Genomic DNA, 21,179 nt, shown 5'->3' on the forward strand with positions numbered 1-21,179 from the left:
GGTTATCTAATCTGTAAAATACAGAGGAACAAATGGTTAGTAAAAGAGCCAAAACAGCTATATCGCTTGTTTTCATTGTACAATAGCTCCAAAAATTAACTATATGCCAAAGATTAATAGAGAAACAATCACGGAAATGCAGAAAGGAGGACATTTGTCAATATGATGTTATTAGATGTACTGGGTGATTCTGCCATTATTGAAGACTTGCAAATTTATGAAGCGACCTGACATACACCAAATACGCATTTTAGTTATAACATTTGACTATAATGAGGACAATCTCTTGTTATTTCTTTATGTTAACATTTGATATAGATATTTATTAAAACATGATGTGCCAATTATTGGATCAAGACCTTAGTCAGCAAACTATGTACAAATATGTATTATCACTCGAAATATGTAAGAAGCAGATATATATCTGTACTCTCTTTTATCATGTCGTGTGTAGATAATTTTTCGTTTTGATTTGTATACTTTTTAAACTTCAGAAGTTGTATTAGCTGTTACTATAAGTTTTTTGTTACATTGTTGATTAAATCAATGTTTTAAAGGTAGTATGTACTTTCCTGCAAGAATATTAACATCAAGAAAATAGTTACGCAATAGATAATGTACCAATTACAGGTTTCTATTAACCCAACGCATAATTTTGATATTATTTACTAAAAGTAGAGCAATACTTAAAACAGCATTCGCAGAGTGATGTCGCCACTGGTACTTTAGGTTAGGTTATGTATAACCATAGACGTATAATACCTCGACTGCGCGCGGCAATCTAAAACAATTTCCCCAGTGCGACAGAAAATGTAAGCAGGGTATGCATCTCTTTCTAATCGGCGGGATTTATCCACTAAAATAAGCTTTATAAGTTACGTGGTCGATAAACCCCGCCTTCTTCTTAAAGTGCCCTTTATGGAGGTTGGCTACTACAATTGCAAACTTGTCTGTCTTCAGCTGTTCAAAATTTAGCCATGTCCATTGTCAAATGTTTCTTAATCACGATAGTCTTTTCCTTCCGAATCCTCTCCTTCTCTCGATATTTCCTTTCACTATTAGTTACATATTCTTTTTTTTTGTGCCTATTTGCTTCGAATATTGGCGATCATTCTGCCTATAATTGTTTTATTAACTGACGCTTTAAATAAATTAGTTGTTGTTGTGAAGAACCCTTTCCTCAGGTTTTTTAACCATGATATTCTTCTTCTCCCAAATCCTTGCTTTCCGAATACTTTGCATTGAAGGATTATTTTCAGTAATCTGCATTTCTCTTTATTTCCCCATTCTTCGTGGTATGGTCTCGTTGGTTATCTTGTCCGTCCATAGTATCCTTAAGATTCGCCTATATAGCCACATCTCGAATGCTTCAAGTTTTTTCTCCATCGCTTCAGTGAGTGTCCAGAATCCAACTCATTTCTTGATCATATTGGTTCTTATTATTTCTCAGCATGTTGCCAAGGTATGATGTCTTTTTAAATTTCGCTGTGTTGAGTTCTCGTTCTTTGCCTATTCTATGCAGCACTTCTTCATTTGAGGTATACGATGTCCATGACATTTTGAGGATTCTCCGGTAGATCCACATTTCAAAGAGATGTCAACTGCATAGAGAAGAGTCGACCGACCACCATTTTGATAAACGTAGTTGAATTTCGAGTTTTATTCGAGAGCCACATATCAGTTTTTTTTTATTTTTTTCGAAAGATTTTTTGGCCTGCTCTATTCTCGATCTTACTTCTAGATCAGGATTTAGGCTGCTATGTATCCAACACCCCAGGTAAATCAATTTATTGGCCTGTTTATTGTGCAAGGTTGAGGTACATTCTGGTTTTTTCGGATTGCCATCAGTTTGGTTTTGTTAATGTTTATTTTCATGTCGAATTGCTCACAGACCGAGTTGTTCCTGTCGATGAGTCGTCGTAGACCCAAGTAGGAATCCGCAATCAACACCGTATCATCGGCGTATCTGATGCTGTTGATGTTTAAGCCATTCACTTTCACGCTATTCTCGGAATCCTCCAGTGCTTCTTTAAATAGAAATTCGGAATAAAGATTAAATAGCAGAGGTGACAAAACACATCCTTGTCTAACTCCTAATTTCTATTTCTGCGGACGTGGAACCTTCGATCCTAATTCTGACATTTTGGTTCCAAAGTTTTTACCGATTAGAAAGATTGGATACAGTTGGAAAAATGAAAGAATACCAATGAACGATCACATCAATCACTTATTTTGTATTTGCTGTCTTTTTCTATAACAAACGTTGGTTATTTATAGAAAAAAACAGCAAATACAAAATAAGTGATTGATGTGATCGTTCATGGGTATTCTTTCATTTTTCCGACTGTAGATATCCACACCCTGCTTACAACGTTTTTCTCTGACGCAATGGGGGAACAGTTTTAGATTGCAGCACACAGTCTAGGTATTATATATCTTATGAGGATGACATCTCTTCTAACCTCACCTAACCTAACATTGGCGCCTTCTTTCTGAAAATTTTACGACCTGTTTGTGCGGAGCTGTGCATTTAGTGAAGATCATTTCAAAATTTAACAAATACAAGGTGATTTACTGAAAAATCTTTGATTATTTATACACGCTTTTAAAAGATTTCTTTCACTAAAACATCATGTTGGCATCGTGGAAAAGTCTTCCATACACGCAGCAGGGAAGTAAACTATATTCTAAAATGATTTCTATTGAAATGGTTGTTTTATTACGGTTGTTCATAAAATATGTATTAATTTTCAATATACATATCTTTTCAGGGTATTATTTTGAAATTTCGGTCAGTTTACAAGTTAAGAATGCTAAATGATTAAAGTTAGATATATTTCACTAGAATATTACCTAACTGTAGGCTTAAGTTCACGTTCTTAATAAAATTGTCACTAGTAACGTGGTGGTTTGTAAGTATAGTGCTAACAGTGCGATACAGGGTTGAGCGGTGGTTGAAAATTTAGGAAATACTTTCAAAGTGAACGTTCCTTCTATAGAACTGATTCAGAATAATTTATTTACTTAAATCATAACAAACAGATCATTTCAATACATCTTTTAAATTCTATAGTGCTATATTTTTTGCAAAATCGTTAGGATAGGTCATAATGTTCAGTACAAATAAGATTACCCTCCCCAACTTTAAGAAATAAAACTACAGCTTGTTTAACAATCAGTAACATTTTAACATGTTTTGATTCTAATTGATTTCAACTCACTCCCTTTGAGAGTTGTTCTCGTAGGCACTCCTCAGATAAAAAGAATATATGTCAGGAGTTGCTGTCATCTTGTGGGTATGATCTAGCATCTAGCACGGCTTTCTATTTACGGAGTATTCTTAAATCCAAAGACCAACATCACGTCTTTACATATTTCCCCACCGTGTGACATCAAGTGATAGCAGTACCGAAATATATATATTTAGATGAATATAAACGAAGACAATAATCTTCAATAGTATTAATTATAGTTTTCTTTTGTGCTAGACAACATTAGAGGTTAAGGATAATTTCTCGAGCTTTGAAGAAGCTGTATTAAATATCGGTCTAAAAGTAAATGAAGGCCAAACAAAATATGTACATGATCGTTACAAAACAAGAACGACTGCGAATAAGGCAAAATGTTACTATAAACAATCATACTATAAATAGATAAATGTTACTGTAAACATATCTTTCTTTCCAATGCAACATCTAATCAGATCAAAACTTCTCTCAAAAAGGTGCAAAAATCCACACAAAATACAAAACCATAATACGACCAGGAGTCACGTAGGGAAGCGAATCATGGGCGCTAACTAAAAAAGAAGTAAATAAATTGCTGGTGTGGGAATGCAAAATTCTTCGATTAATTTATGACGTTTGCAGAGATAGCGTGACAAACGAATGGAGGCGCAGACACAACAACGAGATGGAGTCTCTTTTCGGAAAGGAAAATCTGCTAAATTTACAATACAATCAATATGCAGTAGGAAAAACAAACCAAGACACGTTAAATGCTACTAGGAACACTCCCGTATCATAATTTACAATGTATATACATTGTCAATCCCAAATCATGATTTCCAAAGTTTATATATTGTAAATTATGATTCAAGAATGTAGTAGCATTTAACGCGTCTTGGTTTGTGTATTTCTACTGCGTCTTGATTGTAAATTTAGTATAATGAGATATATAAAAGGCCAATAGCTACAGGTCATGTGGTACGCACTAACAGCAATCGCCTTATAAACAATGTGTTTTGAGAAAGACCGACGCGACGGAAGAAGGTCTGTAGGACGGCCTAGTCCTACAGACTAGGTAAAATGGGAAATAGTGGCACAGGGCTGGCAAACATGGAAGGCAATAGTAAACGCGGCAAATACTCACGCATAGTTGTAATTGATGATGATTTGTGCTAGACGAAATATGCAAAATATCTTCTTTCTTTTACTAGTTTACTACCTATACGTGCCTAAAAATGTTTTTGAGAAATAGTTTACTATCTATACGTGCCTGATCAGGGCCGGCGATAACGGGCCTGCAAGGGATGCACTGCAGGAGAGGCGCCCTGTTTGAAGGACACCAAAATGAACTTTTTTGCTGGTGTTATACAAAATACTAATTAAAAAAACCGAAGGGCGCCTTTCCAGTTTTGCAGGCGTTCACCTTAGACCCTAGCGTTGGGACTGCGCCTGATAATGAGATCTAGCGCACTCAATTCCATGTTCCAATCTGATTTTGATCTCCATTGATCCGTGATAATGGATCTCCATGAAACACGTGAAGATCATCAACTTAATGTTAATATAAGTTTGTTTTTTATTCAGGTTATAAAACTTAAGCGTTGATGATGAAGATATTCAGCACGATGATCACACCAAATAATGGAGATGACTGGGACTGGTAACTCATGATCACACCAAATAAAGGAGATGACTGGGACTTGAACACGTACAGGAGAGAGGTAATTGGACAGAAATAGTCCTAACAAATTACATCAAGCCACTACATCCTTACGAAAGAGAAAATATAGAGTAGGGGTGTTGATGTAGAGCTTTGTATTCATAAATAATTTGAAAATTATGCTTAAAACAAGAAAATGTTTCTCACTTTTGGTTACACATGAATTGTGCTGTTCCAGGTTTTTCGATGAGCTGTAGTTTCTTACCAAAACTCTCAGCCTATTATGTATCGTACATATTTATGCTTTACCAATATTCTCCGGCTAACAAAATACTTGTAATACTGATGGACATTCTTACGGCTATACCCAATAACTCGGCCGTATTAATATACTGACACGAAAAATTCACAGCGACATCTATAATATGTTACCGAACTAGTAGTTGGGAATAATCCAGCAGTTTTAAGTTATCAGGTTTTCAAGCAATTCTCATACTATAGAATCAAATTAAAACCATTCTATAGACTATAGAGTCTTTCACGTCAAGAACGAAAGTAGATAGGGCTACATATTTCTTATGGCCGATAGAGACGTGCCGATGCCACCTGTCTGAATAAAATGAATCGTATTGAGAATGTTGGTAACACTGATCTGCATAAGCCAAACGTTCCATTCTTAACGTGAAATAAAGTATAGGTAGTTCAAGTATAACCCTAAATTTGAGGTCACCAGATCAACCCTAGTTCGCATACTTAGTAATTAGTTTGTTAGCAGGGGCCTTAATGTTTGGCTATTTAATAGTTGTCGTGTTGTGCCAGGCAATCAACGGTTAGCTTTGTCTGCAGCGTCATGCGCAGTACTTAAGGTGCCAAAATGGTAGATATTATCGTCGTTAAGTATAATTCCATAAATCAATAATATAAATAAATTAGAAATGCCGCATATTTTTAATTTTTCGTGTGGAAGTTGGTGATTTGAGTATTTTTTAGGTTTTACTTAGTTAAACAGTCTGTAAGATACGTTATGGCTCATAACTAATAAAAATTAAATGTTCAGTTGCAAAATAATAGCATCTCTTTGTTTTTTTTTTCTTCTGGCAACTTTCTGTGTATATAAAGAAGTTGATGGTCAAGAATAAAAATATATTGTTCTTTTATTTAACAACCAATATTAAGCTTCTTAAGTCGTTTTTAGTAGTGTTTAACGGTATCTCTCCATTTTCTGTCAATATATCAGCTTCTCTTTCTTAATTAGTAACAAAAATGTATACACATTTATGCTTTTGATCTTGACGTCACACTTTCTTTCGTTCTTATTTCAATGGAAGTCGTATTTGTTAAACGTTTGTAAATATTGTTACAAGTTTGTATGTATTTAAATATTTGTTTGTGTTTAAAGACTTTTAATATATTCTGAAACACGAAACATAAAATGTGTTAAACATGTTTATCCCGGTACTGATTCGTTAAATTAATAAACATAATTTTAATTATAACTGTAATAACAGTTAGTTTCCACGTTAACAAAAATAAAGAGAATGATTCAATTTGGACGTTACGAATTTGTATAGTTACGAACTGTCGCTGTTACCAGTTGTCCGGTTACGAACTGTCGCGGTACGAGATGTCTGGTCACGACATACTATACTACTTTATTAGATTTTTTTAATTTAAAGTGGGAAAGGTACATACCTGTGGTTTGAATGTATACTATAGTAGTTGGAAATTTTATTCTGTAAACATCGACAATTCGTTTCAATTTATAATTTTAAGCCTCCTACTCTATATTTTCTTCTTCGTAAGGATGTAGTGGGGTCATTTTTGGCTATTGCTGTTAAATTATCTCTCTACTGTTCGTGTTGTTTCGCTTCTGAGAATTAATAACCAGGCATGTCCTTTATTTGATCCGACCATCGTGCTGGAGATCTTCCTCTTGATATTTTGCCTTCGACTATCATTCGTTCCATGCCTTCTCTTCTTGTTTAACAGTTAACATGTAATCTAAACATATCCACTGTTTTGTGATGAAGGTATTTAGCAAGTACTTCTAAGTTCACTGAAGATGGTCTGATAAGACCGAAAACATTCGTTCTGAAGAATTGTGTTCCATTTGGAATTTCACTTTAATGTTTTACTAAACATTACAAACTACATTTGTCACTACTTAAATTCATCTTTGTCACTTTTCTTTGACCTTCCATCATTCACCAAATTTGCTTTCTTAATTGGTTGCGTTTTGATCTATTTAAGAGTTTTGGATTTTTTAGTATTGTTAGATTTCATGGTTGGTTTTTATTCTTCGTTATTCCCCATTTTTTCGTCCCTCAAAGCATTTTTAGTTTTATGCTTCCTTCATTTAAATTTTTCCTCTGAACTGTTGTGAACATTTGGTTGCTGAATGTTGCTCTTTTGAATGAAAACATGTAATTTTATTTAGTTGTAAAAAAATAATATAGAATCCTTCGAAATAAAACAAGCTATGGCACAACTAAAGAACAATGAGGCTCCGGGCCCAGATGGAATACTTGCCGAAATGTTAAAGGAGGGGAGTTAAATTATTCTCGAAGAATTGAAAAATCTTTTCAACGAATGCCTTCACAAAGGAGAAATCCCAGATGATTGGAAAGAAAGCTTTACAATCATTCTCTTCAAAAAAGGAGACAGGGGAGATCTGAAGAACTATAGGCCAATTTCCCTGTTGTCCCAAATGTACAAACTGTTTATGAGAGTAATAACTAATATGCTATCGTCGAAGCTTGATAGCTATCAACCGGTAGAGCAGGCAGGATTCCGAAAGGGTTACAGTACAGTGGATCATCTTCTTATAGTCAGAACGCTAATAGGGAAAGCCAATGAATATCACTTGAACTTATACATTGGCTTCGTTGATTATGAAAAGGTATTCGACTCCATAGAACTTTGGGCAATAGAGAGAGCTATGAACAACTGCAGGATAGATTCTCGATACAGAATGCTCATACATAATATTTATAAGAAAGCTACAATGAAAATACAAATAGATGAGAAAATCAAAGCTATACCAATCAACAGAGGAGTTCGCCAGGGAGACGTTATTTCACCAAAGCTGTTCACACTGGGACTTGAAGACGTGTTCAAAGACATTAACTGGGTAGATAAAGGAATAAATGTTAATGGAATAAAACTGAGTCATTTGAGATATGCTGACGACATTGTAATATTCGCTACAAGTTTCGAAGAATTACAGACCATGATGACGCAACTATTTCAAGCTTCGGAAAAAGTAGGTCTTAAGATGAACTTGTAAAAAACAAAAGTAATGACGAATACACCGAACATTCCAAAATAACGTTGAATGACATAGATTTAGAAACAGTAAGTGAATACGTCTACCTGGGACAGATAATGAAAGTTAACAAAGAAAATCAAACTGCCGAAATTACTAGAATTAGCGTGGGCAGGATTTGGAAAACTGAGTTGGATCTTGAAAAATTCTAAAATAGAACAATATTTGAGAACCAGAGTTTACGATCAGTGTATCCTCCCTATACTTACATATGGTTCACAGACGTGGACACTCACCAAGGCCAAATATAAAATAGTAAAGGCACAGAGAGCGATGGAAAGATCAATGCTCGGGGTGAGGCTCATAGACAAAAAAACAAATACATAGATTAGAAGTAAAAGACGCAGGAGAACATGCTGCCAAATTAAAATGGAGCTTCGCAGGACACAATGCCCGACTGAAGGATAAAAGATGGAATCACGAAATACAACAATGGAGACCGTGGTTAGGAAGAAGTAGAGGAAGGCCATAAATGAGATGGGTCGATGACATAAAGAAGTTTGGAGGACACAACTGGAAACAGGTGGCGCAAAATAGACAACACTGGATTGAATTGGGGGAGGCCTATGTCCAAAGTTGGATTACTGAAGGCTGAAGAAATAAATATGTACTGTCGTTTACAGTTGTTTTGAAGTCGTAAATAATTCTTAATCTACATATATTGTAATCAGAAAGCTAACATAAAGATTTGATTCCGATTCATAGCACACTACACGCTGTTCTGAAGAAACCATGAGGTTGAAATGTACATAAACAGATGGTAGTGTTCTCTGAATCATAATTAAATTTTAACTGTCTTTACATACCTTCGTTTTTACTCACGTATTGAGTACTAGGAATCAATTTTTTTAATCTACCTAGATAAATTGACTTGTTGTGGAATGCATATTATAGATTCCCCATATCTAAGCATTTATCGCTCCTTTTTCCTTGCAAATTATAGAAGGATAGGGTATAGGTATAAGTGAGAATTTGTTTCCCATTTAAGAAATCTTTTAGATTTTTATTTTTAAATGGAGTCTCTTGGGTTTCGTCTATCGAATATATTATGATTAACAGTTGGTGCTTTTATTTTGTAAGAACAAATAGTTATGTGAATTATTGAGCTTGTGCAACACTTATTTATACAAAGACTTATGAAAATAGTGTGACAAAAACTTTTAAAAAAAGTGTTCAAATTCACCAATAAGTAGATATATTAATAAATATATTAATTAATTCACCAATAATATATTTAAGGTGCCATATTTTAAATTTTTGTGATTTTTTACGTACTTAATTCCTGCAAAATTGTTTTTCTGTGATATTGGAAGTTGTGATATTTTCCCCTTATTTATAGTTCTCAAGACACGTTTGAGAAAAGTCTGTTATTAATTTATGGAATTATTGACCAAAATATATATGTATATACATAATTGATATTAAAAATTTTTGTAAGTAGATATAAATGTGACTGATTTATAAGCAACTATTTTTGCAAGATCATCTATAAACGCCGAAATTGTTATATCTCGGCTCCCTGATAACTATATTAAAAAATCACAATCAGCTAAAGGTTAGATATCATTTAGAAGCCTTTATTGAATACAGGGTCTTTATCAATTAAGAAATAGTAGTATAAAACAGAATTTAGTCCGATGCGGACGTTATATCCTGGATTTCTTCAGAAATATATATTAATGTAAGGTTTTCAAATTATAAATTTTATATTGATTATGTCATCTAACTGAAATCTTCTTAACCAATGCCGTTCATGCTATGTACATCCACAATGAGTTGTGAATTCGATTTCGGGCTACTTTATCGCAAACTAAAGAGTTGAGCCTCCATACACACAGAGACTACACTCCAGGCCGGAGGTGGAAGCAACCGTTCACTCCACGGTTACACGGATTTTGTTTATTAAGAGCGAGGCATCTCTTCAATACGTAGTTCCTTCGCCGCGGCAGGCTCCGGCTCAATCCGTCGCAGCCCAGATTGTACACTTCCTCGCTGGCCTGCTTTTATACCGTTGACTGACCTCCTCTTTCTCTCTTAGTTATTCTAAGGTGGGATGTAGATCGAACGCGCATACTGTTGGATTTTCTCGACGTGCCGGCGCGCGTTCGATATTTGTATACACAATCATTACAACTTTTTTATATATATTCAGTAAAACTCCTGCAGAAATCTTCTGATTATTGCTCCCTGATCATAACTACGATCAATAAGCAGGTTAGTTCTCTCTTCATTTAATACTACAGGAAACTTATCCAAGGTCATATTCACCAATTATTCTTAGAATCTAATACATAATAACACTACTAACTAACTTGAACACTTTAGCCACACTTAACTATGCTTTTTCATTTATGTCACTACCTCGAACAGCTTCGTTCTCTTAAGTCTTCTTATCTGATTAGCGTTGTCTAGGAGTTTGCTAGCTTGGACATTCATATGGTTGGAGAGCCTTTGTTCATGGCTCTCGGCAAACTTACCTACAGTAGAGCGTCGATAATCCGAACTAATTGGTACAGGGGTAGTTCGGATTATCGAACATATGTTCAAGATACATACAAAGCTCATAAACATAGTACATATGCACATATGTTTTAGTTACAAGGAATAAAACACCTGCATAATAAACAAATATATTGTATGTATTTCTGCATAAACAAAACAAAAATCCGCGGTCATATTTTGCCCATATTGTCATATTAAATCCAAAAATTCGGTCCGCGATCATATTTTTAATTTTATATTTTTTTGCGTTCGGATTACAAGGGCTTGGATTATCGACGCTCTACTGTATTTATTGTCTGGCTAACCATATCCATTTGTAGGTCTCGATGAAGATTACAGTTTCTGAAGTACCAGGGAGCGTTGACGATGTTCCTTAACACTTTATTCTGATGTCGTATAATTTAGATGTTTCTGTATTTTATATAGCCCTGTAAGTAGCTGTTGTAAGTTGACAGACAATCTGTTGTAAGTCTTTCTTAACTTAATTTCTAATTCTTCCTTTTTTTTCTTAATATGCGCTTTCCAGCGTAGCTTTGAATCTAATTTCATACCCAAATATTTTGTCGTATTTGCATAAGTAAAGGCGTTTAGTTTCTATTTATACTGACTGGAATATATTGTTCTCTTTTGTTTGTCGTAAATTTTGTAGCTTGGTTGCTGCTTCCTCGTGTTTTTTTCCGACTGCTAAAATGCATGTGTCGTCTGTCAATGTCGCAATTGTGTTGGTTTATAATGATGGGATATCTCTGGAATAGAGCAGGTATAGTCCTGTTGACAGGACACTTCCTTGCGGAACTCCAGCTTTAACTTGTCTTAATTCTGTATGTATATGCTTCTTTATTTTTAACTCAGAAAGTATCTGTCGGATATATATGATTCTAATAGTTGAGAATATTGTTTTGGTAAGTAGCACATCATTTTATGATATAATCCGTCATACTACACTTTGTTGAAAGCCTGACAAAGCCTAAATCGAGAAAAAATGCAGAACAAACGTTTCCTTCTTCTAGAGATTTTTCTACTATATCTATTATTCTATGCACTTGATGTATCGTTCTCTAAACGCAAATCAAATATAAGGTACATACCAGAAATAGTAAAAAGTGTGTAAATGCATATATTTTATAGCTTCACCCAATTTGCAAGCTCTAAGTGGGGATTAGCTATAAGCCTTTTAATCAGCACAGACATGTTGTGCGTCTCTTATGTCTTAAGTCGTTTTACTCTTTTTATTGTAGCTTTAAGTGTCCGTGTCCTGGATTCCTAGAGGATAACAGCTTGAAACTAAATCGCGTCAATATTTTTTTGTCGTAGATATTCCCCAAAACCTCATAAGGTCCACTTGTATCTGTAATACCTTCAAGAAAAAGTATTATTTGATAATTGTGTTAATTAAAAAACGTTAAAAATTCAACCTAATTCTTTGTTGCGATACGGTGGCCCTCCCCATTTCTTTTATCGAATTTATAACATTGTTTATCCCAAAAAAGTAACTTTTATAATAAAACGATTTATTTCTTTGATACCAATTCCAAAGCAAATATTTTGTTTAAAATTTGATCACATAAAAATATTTTATTAAAAGGAAAGTCAAAAATTGCTAGTGATTGCAGGTCAGTCCTCATAGAAGATAAAATCAACACTTTCAACCGTTGTATCTATACTGTTCTGATTCTATCTATGTCAAGCTGTAGTAGTTTTCATGCTCTCATAATATTGTCATTTATGGTAATTTGAAGACCACGAAGTACAAAATATATGGAGCCTTTGGTAATATTGTTTAGAACACTTCACCAATTGGTAAATTGACTTGGTGAATGTCTCTTGTTCTTCACATAAGTCGGGAACCAGCTTCTACTTCTATAGTGGTTGATTATGAAGACTCGATTATCTTTGTCGAGTCGAAGTAAGGTGTAAATCTGTGTTGAAATTAATAATAACTGGAGATAATGTTTTATTTTATAACACAAACACCTTTACCAACCAATGTACCCTACAATAATAACGATTACGAACTTTAATACACAACTTTGCATGTCTTAGCGAACCGTGCGTAAACTAGGACCGCGTTTTGAGTGTCAAGATTAATCGTGATAGGGAGACAATCGAAAATAATTCACGTAATAAACGTGAGATTGTCCAAACTATGGACGTACGAGAGTAACAAGAACATTGTAAATTGAGACTGATTGACAATCGGGAGACTACATTGGTAATAGGGAACTTGCATAAATTTTTAAATATTAAAATTATATTAAAAAACATAAGGTAACATGACTTTAAAACGCTTGCATGCAAGAAAAAAACAAATATTTTTAAACAATGCGTTTATTACGAGGCTTTGAAAATGCTATGAAATTCAAATTTCTTAGTAGGCGCTAGAACGTCCGTCTATTGGTCTGACGTCACGGACCACAAGCACACAAGTAAGCGGGCTACGCTACGAGTCGACAAAAACGCGATTAGAGTATTACGGGACTTGTATTACCAGGTAGTATTTGTATTCTTGTATAGTTCTACAATCAGTTTATTTAGTTTCAAAGTGAAATTTATAAATCTTTAGAAATTCCTACTTTCTAAAGGGTTTAAAACGCATAAGTACTATTACTCACGAGGGTTTTTCCAAACAAAGCGATTAGCTTTTTCTGGGGATTGTCTAGCACATTTTAATCGTCTTTAGTTCAAATGCTAAGGGTAAGTTTAGTTTAATTCAACTAACTTGGGGATTAAAAATACAAGATCTTAAGTATATTTACTAATTAATGGAACATATTTTGCAAATATTCTCGAAGCATTTCTTTCGCTTATGGCGAAATCATCTCCAAGAGACATAAATGTGTGTCCTATTATTATCTTTTTTAGAGTTAAAAATAGATGCATTGTTTGTATTTTACAATATTTTTCCATTAACTAGAACGTATACAATGAAATGTATACAATCTGTTCTAAATTTACAATCAAGATGCAGTAGAAATAGATAAACCAAGACACGCTAAATGCTACTAGGAGCACTCCCGAATCATAATTTACAATGTATAAACTTTGGAAATCATGATTTGGAATATACAATGTATATACTATATACATTTTAAATTATGATTCGGGAGTGCTCCTAGTAGCATTTAACGTGTCTTGGTTTGTTTATTTCTCTGTCTGTATTGAAACTTCATCACTGTACAATTCAGAAACAAACTTTTAAATTGTTTTGCTTCTTCTTCTTTCGCATCTTTATCACAAGATACAGAATCACTTTCATTGTACCAATAGTCATCACTACCACTATATATTCACTATTATCTTCAAATACAGAACTTTCTGATTCACTCTTTATTGTATCTTCAAATAAAGTCTTTTATAGGTGAAGTTCCTGCATCCTTATTATGTATTTTCATTGGCGACAACCCGACTGTAATACTCCTTTGAAATTTACACTGAATACCTTTATTGATATACCGTTTTTGAGGTAAACCTGGCTGGTTTAATTCAGGTCCTGATTGAACTAAGTTTATGAAATTAGGATCACACTGTCTCTTATCATCATTGTCCTCTAGAACAGACTTAGATGTAGAAGCGGCATCTTCAAGAAGCTGTCGTTTAACCCTTTTAGGGGCTGCTTCCCTCACAGGCTGAGAAAAAGCTCGTTTTCTGTCTGGTTGACAATCAAATATGTGCGGGACAACAACTGACTTAATAATTTTGGAACCACCCATAATCTTGAATTATATATAATTATCCATGTCTTGTTCCAACTGCAACCAATAAACAAGTTTAAGTAGGCACATTTCATGAAACGACAACTAATATTTTTTCTTGAAATAGAAAATGTCTTATTAGGTATGATATTATCATTATACCTAATTAGATAAATACTCGCATCGAAATAATCCTCACAGACATAAAAACTTTTGCTACTTTGTGAAATATATCCTTTTTATCTCGCCAGCATGCCTTTAGCCATTTTAATCAGCGTTTTGGTTCTACTTGTAGAGTAAAACAATGTTTGTTGGATGTTCTGACAGTTTTGCTTTGGCATTCCGGCACTATATAGTACTTATATTGCTCGGAATTATTTTCAGTTTTGATAAAGTATATTATACACTAAATACAATAATATAAATACCGAGCAAACAACATAGTCATTCGACACGCACAACTACTAGCAATGGCAAAATGCATTCAGTGCAATAATAGCTCACCGAACGGGCGAACGAGAACGCTGGTTGGTAACGTTAGACTGTCAGACCCCACCTCGCGCTTTTGAAGTTGTTTGAAACGGAAATTTTGGGCGCGGAACTTTGATCAGTTGTTGTACGTACACTATTCATTGTTAAGATGTAATATTTTGAATATAACATTTTTAAACATAAGTTAACAATTTTATACAAAAATATTTTTATGTGCAAGTTCCCTATTGTGTTAAATGCGACCGACTCACTCTGCGATTGGTATCTCACTGAGCAGCATAAGAAATCGGCTTCTTTATACTTTTACAACGAGGGGGAAATCGATAATTAATTTTTGTGCGTGTCTAATTTAAATTCTAGAGTAAATAAAACCTTTTAGTTCGGTCGTAATATAATCCAAGCCATTTTAATCCACATATGGTGAATTTAGGCTATAAATTATTTTTATGAAGTCTGAAAATTTGTGAAATGGAAGAAATAATTGAGGATCGAGATTATGAATTTGTTTTCAGAGCGTAAATATTTTCAAGTCAAAAGGTTTGCGACAGTCAACGATAATACGGAGAACTCTAATGGATTAGCAATTTAATGACTTTTCTCATATTCGAGTTAATTGGAAGCTGCAAGGGGACAGCAACTTGTAACAACTATTATGATTGATATATCGGTGAGGATTGATTTTGCATTCACTTAATAACAATTGAAAAGTCGGGATGAGTAATTTGATTTTTTTCGATTAGATTGTGTTGTTAGGTTTATGTATCTATGTATGCTGTTTCTAGTGCTTTTCGCTTAAGATCACAACACGACTGTAATGATTGTATTTAGTCTAGATGCACGCTATTTTCAATCCTACAAAATTTTATCATATCTGTCTGCATATCCTAAATTATACAGTAGGTCAAAACCTTAGCACGGGAACTCTACAATTTTCTTATACTTTTATTCCACATCCACTTAATAGTCCAAGGCGCATCTGTTTTGAGATGGACGTTGAGAGGTGACTCAAATTTTTTTGCAGAAATTGCTTGAAAATAACTCAAATAATAATATTTGAGTTATCCTCCCACTCAAAATGGTCCGGAACATTGTTTAAATAATCAAAATGTCAAAATATGAAGGAAAAATTCGATTTTTTATTGGTTTTTTGATTATAACTTTAAAACTATTCATTTCTGAGAAAAATTGTACTGACATAAAAGTTGCGTAATTAAATTTCCTACAATATAGAATTGGTAATTTAAAAAATAGTAATCATTGTTGCAAAATAGCAATAATTTCGAAAAAAAAACATACAAAAACAAGTATTCGCATTTTACGTTTTTCAACCATTTATGCTAAACTTACTACCTTCATATTTTAACCAGAAGAACCTTATGATATACTATAACAACACTGTAAATTTCATTAAGATCGGTTTAACAGATTTTGCAAAATAAATTTGCAATCTAGCTTTCGCAAAAAAAATTCATTTTTTTTTAATGTTGCAGGACTGAAAATAAAGCAGATAGCACGTTGAATTTTTTTTGCTTATAGAAGTGTACTATACCTTTCATTTGCAATTTGCAAAATTAAAATCGATTAATTAACACGGCGTCAGGAAATTTTTTAAATATTCATTAATTTTTGGTGCTACGCGCAGGACAGCGGTGTTCGATTCACACAAGTTGATTTCCACCAAAATTTCTTCGAATCTTTGTCTAATATATTATTTTGTTACTCTATATTTTGTTGTATTTTAATATTTTAATTTCACAAAAATCAAACTAATTGTATTATTGTTTGTGAAATATTGTTTAAACAATTGCATATGTTTAAAAATAATAAACTTTTATTCTCTAAGTTAAAATATATGAACAAAGCAAGTTTTTGCTAAAAAAAGTGTTATTTCAAAGGATGGAGTAGGTGTTTTTATTTTGCAATAAACAAATTTATTTATTTATATCGAAATGTAATAAAAATTAAAATGTATCAATCATTATCAAAGGTCATTGGAATGCCCAATCAGAGCAAACTATCCGCTGTCCTGCGCGTAGCACCAAAAATTAATGTTTATTTAAAAAAATTCCTGACGCCATAGTAGTTAATCCATTTTAATTTTGAAAATTTCAAATGAAAGGTACAGTACACTTCTATAAGCAAAAAAATCAACTTGCTCCCTGCTTTATTTTCAGTTCTGTATAATTTTGAAAAAATGAATTTTTTTGCGAAAGCTTGATTGCAAAATCTATTGAATCGATCTTAATGAAATTTACAGTATTGTTTTACTGTATCATAAAGTTTTTCTGGGTGAAATATGAAGGTCCTAAGTGTAGCATAAATGGTTGAAAAACGTAAAATGCGAATACTTGTTTTTGTATGGTTTTTACGCAATTATTCCTATTTTGCAACAAAGGTGACTATTTTTTAAATTTTTAACTAATTCTGTATTTTAGGAAATTTAATTACGCAACTTCTATGTCAGTACAACTTTTCTCGGAAATGAATACTTTTAAAGTTATAATCAAAAAACGAAGAAAAAATCGAGTTTTTCCTTTATTTTTGACATTTTGATTATTTAAACAATGTTCCGGACCTTTTTGAAAGGGAGGATAACTCAAATATTATTATTTGAGTTATTTTCAAGCAATTTCTGCAAAAAAAATTGAGTAACCTCTCAACGTCCAAATGTACTAATATTTTTACAGATGCGCCCTGGTCTATAACTCCCTCTAAACATATCTAAAATATTATAAATCAGAAATGTTTCTTAGTGAGATATATTGTAAAACAGAAATATTTTTGATTAAATTAATGTTGTGCTTTTCTTTTCCTCAATATCTCTGTGTTTCTTGAACGGTTTTTATGCGATGTTAATTTGATGATAAGGTTACCATACTATATTATCTTTTCTTCTTGTAAAAACTGTATATTTCGTTAAATGATACATCTTAAGACGCTGTATATACAAATATCTGGACGATAGTCGAGTATATCTGCGTCTTTACATCTCTTGTTAACGATCCTTTTTTAAACTAGGTCAGCTCGATGCAAAACTGTAGATGTTGTGTACAACTCTTATTTAACACAGAAACTATTTATAATATTTGTTAATCAATATATCCGTGTTATGTTATGAAACACTCCGTAAAATATTGTCGGATGTAGGACCGATGTGCCGAGGAGGAATCAGGCGACAGAGTTACCTATACTTTAAACCTAGCTAAAAATCGGATCGCTAACAGGAGCACTTAACAGTTTTTCTAATGGACAGATATTATTAATGCCAGCCTATTATCACATAATGCATATAACCAGTTCAATAGTAAATAATAAGCTAGTCAATTTTATCAATAGTAATAATGGGAAATAATTTTTTGAAATTCTCGTGCCTTAATCTTGCTCAATAATTTTTTCGACAATATCTGTTTTAAAATTTACTGAATAATATGCAATTAAATGTGGTATAGGTGTTTCACTCGTAAAAAATTACTGAGAAAGATTTTGAAAGAATCGGCAAACAATTATGTTGCACATATCATTGTTTCTATTTGCAAAATGTTAGCATCTCAATAACATTAAAGTATTTTGTTTGTTTTGTTTAATAAAGTGTGATTATTATGTGGTAGTGATTTATTTAACACGTCAAGTAGCCCAGTCGGGATACCATTTGACCTTGCATTAGGAGCTGCCCCAAATTTTATTTTTCTAATCTTTAGGGGGGGGGGGGTCAATAGTAGTATAAATTTAAAATCTCGACTGAATTTGACCGTTGCGTTAGCCGCCATCTTGATTTTAAACGAGAACCGTTTTTGCTCAATATCTCCGCCATTTTCAACTTTTCGACAAATAATATACAAACTGAAATAGTTGAAAATGCGATTTTCTATAATTTCGTTTAATATAATTTTTTTCGTGCGGTCCATATTTTCCGAGTTATGGGGAAAACAGTGACAGTTAAAGCATAATTATTGATTTATTGAATTATCTCGTTTATTATTACCTTTACAACAAATTTTAACCTATACAAAAATGAACAGAATTAAATTTTGTACAATTTTGATTTCATTCATTTTTTTGATAAAATGAATATTTAAGGTAGTACGTATGCGGTAAAGGCGCGAGCGTAAGACCCGATTGATTTTAAAGCAATTGTTTTTCTTCAATATCTTCCCCATTTTCAACTTTTCGACAAAAAGTGTAAGGACTGAAATTATTGCATTACGATTTACTACAATTTTTCGAGAGAACCAGTGGCGGGTCTAAGAAAGGGGAATGGGAAAATTCCCACCAACGGGGTCCAAAATTAAAAAAAATTGTTGAAATATTAAAATATGTTAGCTGACATGAAACTTAATTATCGACAGACAAATTCAACCAATAAAACCCTTTAGTTATTAAAATTAAGTGAACTTAATGCATATAAGTTATTATTTATGTCTTTTATGTACTTAGTTTGGTTGGTGTTTCATCGGAAGTTTCAAAAATTGAATAAAATATAATTCTCTTTATTTCTGTTTATGTACAATTATATCGTAAAGTTAATAATAAATGAGACAATTCAATAATTATGCTTCCCCTCCGCTTCCATTATTTTCCTCCTTAACTTGGAGAATATTGATCGCATAAAAAAATTGTGGAAAAGAAATTGTAGGAAATTGCGTTTCCAACAATTTTAGTTCCTACCGTTTTTGTCGAAAAGTGTAAAACAACCGCGGAGTTCAGTCGAGATTTTAAATTTACACTATCATTGATCTCCCCTAAAGGATAGAATTATAAAATTTGGGGCAGCTCGGAAAAAAGATATAATTCAGTAATTATGCTCACCCCACCACTTTTTACTATTTTCCCACTTAACTCGGAAAATATCAACCGCATGAAAAAAATTGTTAAAAAGAAATTGTAGGAAATCATATTTGGAACAATTTAAGTTGAAAATGGTGTAGATATTGAACAAAAACAATTGCTACAAAATAAATCAGGTCTTACGCTCGCGCCATTATCGCCTACATACTATATTAACTTCAGCAAAGAAATGAAAGAAACTAAAATTGTGTTCAATTCTCTCTATTTTTGTATAGGAATATTTTTTTCGTAAAACTAACAATAAACGAGATAATTCAATAATTATGCTCTATTTATATAAAACTGTCACTATTTTCTGCTATAACTCGGAAAATATCGATGGCACGAAAAAATTGTAAAAATAGAAATGATAGAAAACTACATTTTCAACAATTTTGGTTGTTATACTTTTTGTCAAAAAGTTGAAAATGGCGGAGATATTGAACAAAAACAGTTCTCGTTTAAAATCAAGATGGCGGCTAACGCAATAGCGGAATTGAGTCGAGATTTTAAATTTACACTAGTAATGACCCCCCTAAAGATAAAAAAAAATAAAATTTGGGGCAGCTCCTAATGCAAGGTTAGGCCTGTTATTTGTCTAACCCGACTGGACTAAAGGCCAATTGAAATACAACGAGGTGTCAGATAGGGTTGTGTGCTATCACCGATACTGTTTAACGTGTGCTCTGAGGTAATATTTGCGAACGCTTTATCGCACTCTTCAGAAGGAATCAGGATAAACGGTGAAAGGGTAAATAGCATCCGCTATGCCGGTGACACGGTATTAATGGCTGATTCGGACCATAGTCTGCAGATACTGTTAAATGGGGTTACTGGGAGTTGTGAAAAATGGGGATGAAGATCAATACGCTCACTGAATTCTATAGTGGCACATTTTCGGAAAATGGTGTTTTGTGCTAACCACTACCTAAAAATCACGAAATTTCACTTTATAATTGAAAGAAACCGGCATAAAGATAGCTTGCATAGAATCCTGTAGATAGAGTTGTACCCATAGATATATTATACTCTAGATTGCGCCTTACGATCTTAAAATGGGTGACGGTTGCGACAGAGATAAATGAGCCTATTTGGTCGGTAGTCTCTTTCTAATTCAAGGGGAGTATCGACGACGTCACTATCCTACTCTATCGACGAGTATTTTAGATGATTTGACAGTTCGAGCGGATGGCGACGAGAACTGGGCCCGGATTACGTACACTCGATACGCATCGTATCCGCCATGTTTTCCCATAAGGCGCTACAGTAAAACATGGCGGATACGATGCGTATCGAGTGTACGTAATCCGGGCCCTGGTCGTTTGTCTTCGGACGTGGATAATCCTGGTTCGAATCCCATACCAATCTTTACTTTTTTTATTTTTTATTTAATCAATATTGCGTTTATTAGATATTATTATATCTCTAAAATAAATCTAAGCAAAGAAATATATAAC

At 33.3% G+C, this 21,179-nt stretch overlaps 1 protein-coding gene across 1 annotated transcript in view; it reads left to right on the forward strand.

The window, feature by feature from the left end:
- Positions 1-18,498, forward strand: part of LOC114333317 (poly(rC)-binding protein 3) — a 754,646-nt gene extending 736,148 nt beyond the window's left edge. The window contains exon 9 of the mRNA XM_050658849.1: positions 1-18,498. This exon is cut by the window's left edge and continues 16,365 nt beyond it. The gene's annotated coding sequence lies outside the window, so the exon portion shown is untranslated.
- Positions 18,499-21,179: the final 2,681 nt, after the last annotated feature.

This window comes from Diabrotica virgifera, chromosome 8, assembly GCF_917563875.1.
Source record: "Diabrotica virgifera virgifera chromosome 8, PGI_DIABVI_V3a".
Classification (NCBI taxonomy): domain Eukaryota; kingdom Metazoa; phylum Arthropoda; class Insecta; order Coleoptera; family Chrysomelidae; genus Diabrotica; species Diabrotica virgifera.